Source organism: Narcine bancroftii, chromosome 3, assembly GCF_036971445.1.
Source record: "Narcine bancroftii isolate sNarBan1 chromosome 3, sNarBan1.hap1, whole genome shotgun sequence".
NCBI classification, from domain to species: domain Eukaryota; kingdom Metazoa; phylum Chordata; class Chondrichthyes; order Torpediniformes; family Narcinidae; genus Narcine; species Narcine bancroftii.
Genome location: NC_091471.1, coordinates 275,656,276 through 275,662,548, shown reverse-complemented (window position 1 = coordinate 275,662,548; position 6,273 = coordinate 275,656,276). Strand labels below are relative to the sequence as shown.

Here is a 6,273-nt window from a genome sequence, read left to right as displayed (position 1 = left end):
TAGGGAGGGGGTATGTTAATTGACTACATCAAACCATTATCAGACACTTTCATCTATGTTATTTTGATTCATTGTGATTGAGAGTTGGGAAGATGCAAGATTATTTTACTGTCATATAAATAAACAGAAAATATGATATTACACAAAATTTCCTTTAGTCTACTGTAAGGTAGAAAGATTTACTTTCAGGAAAAAATTGCCCATCGCCCCTTACAGCTGATGAATATCTAGTCGGAAGTCACATCAACTGCCAATCAAGGTTGGATTCCGCCCACCCATTAGTGCACGCCTCACCATTGGCCCCTTTAATCTCTTAGTGATTACCTGGCTGGACCCTCCAGTTTACTATACTATAAAATCTACCATATGGAGCAGCTCTTTCTCTTTTGCTCTTCAGCCCCCTGGGTGAACCCAGAACCACCTCCAGGTCACTAACTGGACAACATTGGAGGTGTCATTGGTAAGTGTGCCCTACATAGGGATTGGGGTTGTTGTAGATGGCATTTGAGACATGCCCACATTAGACAAGGAGCGGGGGGGGGTGGGGGGGGGGTAGCATATTATAGCCCTTGGTTGTGATACAAGTCTGCATAAACAGTTGCTAGTATTGGCAATCATTGTATCCAATGTGACTGGGCTGTACTGTGCTTGTATGAGTGTAAGCAGTTGCTAGTATCAGATACGAGTTTGATGTGACTGATTATACTGTGATTGAGAGTATTGGCATCTCTGTTGCAATCCCCTTTCAGTAGAAATTACTCGTGTTCAGCTTGTGTTCAGACTCATTGCTCTTTGAACCCTTCAAACGTTTCCCTTCCCACACAAAAGATTGGACCCTTCACCAAAACTAAAGTAGAATGGGGCAATATCAAATATATCAAGGCGCAGAAAATGGATAGCACTGACTTTGATTTACTTTTTCCCCCAACATAAATTAATTTTGGCCCATTCTTTAAATGATTTCAGCCATCAATTCTTACAGGCAGCAAAGTAGGAAGTAGGAAGCTCTCATTTTATTTAACCTTTTAACCATTTTGCAGGGAAAGAAATTAAAATTGGAATGTATGGATGAGGTTATGGAAGAGCTAAAATACAAGCAAAATAGGCAATCAAGATCAGTCTTACCAGAGCTGTGCACATTCCCCAACAGGTTAAGTTAAACTTGATTTTTAATTATTCCATAAACCATGAAATGTTGAAATAATTATGTTCAAGGCATGATGCTCTCCACATCAATTAATTCTGAGTAAGAGAGTTTATATAATTATAGTTCATCAGTCATTAAATCTCCATTTCATCTCATTCAACATAACAAACATTTTTCAAGGCGTTTTTACAGCAAGAGTGGTTTGCCAAATCAGCAAAATCGAAAGATTTTTATTCGTGGGGATTTCAACCAAGCCCTGTGTGGGAGAGAAGGGTCATACTTCTGGTTCCTGTGACAGAAATTGCAATCACTTTCAGAGAGTAATGGTGATAGATGTTGACAGCTTGGCCTTTTATTCATTCACTCATGGGATATTGATGTTGCTGGCATTCACGACATTTCTTACTGATCTCGATTTGCCTGTGAGTTAACCATATTGGTAAGTCTGGAGTTAGTGTAGGATGCCCATGAAGAACAGTCATGAACAAAATGAATGTAAATGCAGTTTAAATGTCATTGCATCCAATGGCATCTGTGACTAAAATGCAGCTATAACATCTGGATATGTTCTATTGCGAGTTTTCCAGCAAGAAACTGAGCCACAAAGACAATAAAACAGGGAAGGTGACCACGGCAACAGGCCAGTGAGGGGCTCAGCAGCTGAGGGACCCATACAGGACGCGGGCAACTTGCCACCGCAGCCCACATGGGCTGTGGGCTACTGGAGACTGGTTTATGCAGACCATGTATTGGAGCTGGGTTTCGAGTGGGTGCTGAAAGCATAAACAGGTCCCAAAGAACCTCTGGCACTGAGGCTTCCTAATTGTGTCGGAGGTTTAGATCTGGAGCTCAGGTTCCCAGTGACAGAGACCTCCCAATAGCCAACCATTTCAGGTCTGTGTCACACTCCCATGCTCACATGTCTGTCCATTGTCTTGTGTACCATCCCATCAAGACCACCCATAAATTGGAGGAGGAACAGTAGATTTTATGTCTGGGCACTCTCCAGCCTGATGTCATTAACATCAACTTTTCCAGTTTCTGCTAACCTGTTCTCCTCTTTCCCCCACCTCCCCTTCCCTTCCCCCTTTCAGCTCTCCACTCCCTTGCCTCTCTATTCATCTAGTCATCCCTCCTCCCCTTGTTTCCTGCTGTCCCCTTCCTCCCTTCTCCACTTATTACCTCTTGCCTCCCCCCCCCCACTCCTTTGTTCAGATGCCTGATGGCATTTTTCCATTCCTCAATGAAGGGCTCAAGCCCGAAACGTCGGTTATGTATTTTAACCTTTGTTATGTAAAGGGCACTGTTTGACCTGCTGAGTTTCTCCAGCATCATGTTTTTACTATTACCTGTTGCAGATCCCTTGCATGCAATGGCTGCGTGAAATCCGTGATAGACATTTCCAAGTGCTGATTATCTTCTTTGCCAAGTCTCTACTGTAGCCATCTTCAACTCCTGCTTGTTTCAGGAGCTTGTCCCTTAAGTTTTGTCTTCAGTATATGCAAAGGCTGCTTGATTAGATTTAGATCAGGTGATTGGTATAGCCATTCAAAAATTTTCCACTGTTTAGCTTTGAAAAACTTCTTTGTTGCTTTAGCAGTATGTTCACAGATGAGGTGGTTGGTTTTGGATCATGGGAAGATCCTTTACACCTCCATCATTCTGATACAGGTTAATCTTGGTCTCATCTGTTCATGAGACTTGTTTCCAGAATTCTGTAGGCTCTTTTAAACTGTAATCTGCTCATCCTGTTTCTGTGGCCAACTCCTGCTGTGGGTCAGTAGTCTTCTGCGGACAGAGTCAATGACACATCCACACCTGGCTCCTGAAGAGTGTTTCTGATCTGTCGGACAGGTATTTGGGGATTTTTCTTCATTCTGATGAGAATTCTTATGTCATAGCAGGGGAAGTCCTCCTTAGCCAGCCAGTCCCTTTGCGATTACTGAGCTCACCAGTACCTCTTGCCTTTGTTATGTAAAGGGCACTGTTTGACCTGCTGAGTTTCTCCAGCATCATGTTAATGATGTTCCAAACTGTTGATTTTGGTAATCCTAAGGTTTGGGCGATGTCTCTTACCGTTTTATTCTTGTTTTTCAGCCTCGTAATGGCTTCTTTGACTTTCATTGGCACAACTCTGGTCCTCATGTGGAAAAATGGCAACTACAGACTCCAGAGGTGATCAAAAGTTTAGAAGCCCAGCTCTCTTATACCTGCACCAGTAAAGCAATTACACATACCCAAGTTTTCACAAACACCTGAGAAGCCAAATATCCCAAACATTATGGTGCCCTGAAATGGGGAACTATGTCTAAAAAGTGCTATTACTTCTACATGGACAAACCAAAATGTATCAAATAACCGTGAATAAAATCTGCAATGTGCACTTTATTCACCTATGAATTGTTTGATTACAATTTTAAAACTGTGGAGGACAGTGACAAATAAAGGAAAAAATGTGTCTTTGCCCCAAACATTCTGGAGGGCAGTGTATATTACATTTTTCGTATTATTACATGACAATGAAAGTAACAGACGAATCTATTTTTGAGCGAACTTGCCTTACCTGTCTCTTCCAGTAGGCAGCACTCTCCCATAGCTCCCCCAATTTTAGACGTCTAAGGTTCACTTTTTGCAGCTCTTAATTTGGTTGTACAGGAACTTCATGCTTACTTTGAAGTTTGAATGGAGGTGAAGGGTTACCAGGAATGTGGAATTAAAGTTGCAGACAGATCAGCTATGATCTTATTGGATGGTATCACAGGCTTGATGGGCCAGTAGTTTACTTCTACTCCTAATTTGGCTGTTCTGACTTCAGTGGGTGTGTTTGTGTTGAATGAACAGCTTAATCATCGCTCACAAACAATGAAACTCTTAACATTTGAGCCCTACAGGTATATTACAGTCACTGACTTAGCGAGGAAAAATCAGTCAGCTTTGATGAAAGCTCAAAGGCATGAAGCGTTCATTTTGCTCCTTATCCACGACTTTTTTCCTTGCACCAAATGTGACTGAATATTTATGTCCTTTCATATTTTTATCTTTTTCTGTCTTGCTATTCATGGTAATTCAATTTTTTTTACCTATGTAGCTGAAATCTCTTATGTACTTGTTTGTCTACAGCAAGTCAGAATTTTAGTGCATGTGGTACAGTGAGACCAATAACCCTGAACATAAATCCCTGCAAAAGGTTGTGGACACAGCCCAGGACACCACAGGCAAAATCCTCCCCACAAATGAGAACATCTACAGGGAATGCTGCCATCGAAAAGCGCCAGCAATCATCAGCGATCCACACCATATAGCACTCATTCTGTTCCTGCTGCTGCCATCAGGAAAGAGGTATCGGTGCCACAAGACTCGCACCACCAGGTTCAAGAACAGCTGCTTCCCCTCCACCATCAGACTCCTCAACAACAAACTCAATCAGGGACTCTGTAAGGACTCTTATTTTGTCCTTCATTGATTTTTTTTCTCTCTGTCTTGCACAGTTTGTTTACATTTCTTTATTTGTTTACATGTATGCATATCTTCTTGAGTACAGTCTTTTGGACTGCCAATAAGTGGTAATTCTCCCTCACCCATGGGAAAAGGAATCTCAGGGTTGTATGTGATGTCATGTATGTACTCTGACAATAAATCTGAACTTTGAAATCTATACATTTTATATGAAATAAATTCACATCGACATTGATATTGACAGATCTGGCATTTTTGGCAGTAAATTAAATATAATCTGACAGAAATCAAAAATAAAAACAGAAAATTTTGGAAGCACTCAGCAGGTCAGGCCGCATCTGTGGAAAGAGAAACAGAGTTAATGTCAAATACCCTTTAAGTTTCCTGCACTTTTTGATTATGAATAAAATTTTTTGTCATTTTTTTTGTTTCCAACTCTGTAGAATAGAGTTGAGCTGAGGTATGAATTTCCAAACTGTTGGGAATCCCTAAATATATTGGTGACATTTATTTCATTTTTGAATAATTAATATTTTCTGTAGTTGTATTTTTGATTATTACTCTTCATGACACATAACCACAAGGGGAACACTTGGAGAGCGGGAGCAGTGCAGAAGCTGTCTCCCTTCAACTCCAGAGGGAGAATACAAGCCAGCCAGGGCGCAGAGAAGTAGAAGTACTGATGATCCCCCCCAACCACCCCGGTCGAGAGGGGTGGATGTGAGAGAGGAACTCCAGGAGGTGAAGAACCACCAAGCTTTGGGGTCCTCCAAGATCATCTTCTGATCCAGAGTTTGCACAGTGGAGCAGGATGCTTCTTCCTCCACACAGTCAAGGAAGAGGATGGGTCAGTCACATCCTCACAGATGGACATACAGAGGAGCAGTAGATCCTTTTATGACAGTTTGTGTGACACGAAGGTCTCCAGAACTCCCTGTCCTTTATCACAAAGGTCTTTGATGACAGTAAGTGGGAGAGTCTGGACCAGACAATGCTCTGTGGGAGCTGACAGGCTCCATCTGTTACTTTGGGTTGAGTAAAACTCTCAGAAGCAAAAGGCTCAGGCCCGAAACATTGGTGATATATTTTTGTCTCCTCTGGATGTTGCAGAACTTGCTGAGTTTCTCCAGCACATTTGTGTATTATCCAGAACATTCTTCCAGGATTGGTGCAACCTATTTTTATCTACGCCTCAATTTTGCCGCTTGCAATTTTTTGCAAATGTTGGATGTCTCGGGTGTGCCCCAAGTATCTGTCATTGGAATATTAATTAGGTAATCTCTCCCCCAAACCTGCAACCTCTGTCTGTGGTTCTGGGTAGAAATCCAAGCACATATTGTTGTATTGAAATACCACTGAATATTGCATTCATCGCCATTGCCATCACTGTGGCCGCTGTAATTACACGGCAGACACCGATTGATACTGGGGAGCAGCTCTTTGCAGAATTCATCTTAGACATTCTTTCCTTTGGAGTGTAGGAATCTAAAGTCAATTAATTCACCAGTATTCACTGAGTTTGCTGATCAGTGAAGCCCAATGGTGAGGCCTATGATCAGTCTCAAAGGGTACAGACTCAGGTGAAGCAAAAGACTGGCGCAGGGCACCAGAAAATGGGGAGGCCACAGAAAGTGGGCGACTGTGGTCAAAGAACTCATGCCAGGCTCCAG

At 42.1% G+C, this 6,273-nt stretch overlaps 1 long non-coding RNA gene across 1 annotated transcript; it reads left to right on the top strand.

Annotated features, from left to right (window-relative positions):
• Window positions 1-211: 211 nt before the first annotated feature.
• Window positions 212-3,535, top strand: LOC138756495 (uncharacterized). The gene is made up of 2 exons (XR_011353104.1): window positions 212-460; window positions 3,245-3,535. It is a non-coding gene; the product is annotated as an uncharacterized lncRNA (long non-coding RNA).
• Window positions 3,536-6,273: the final 2,738 nt, after the last annotated feature.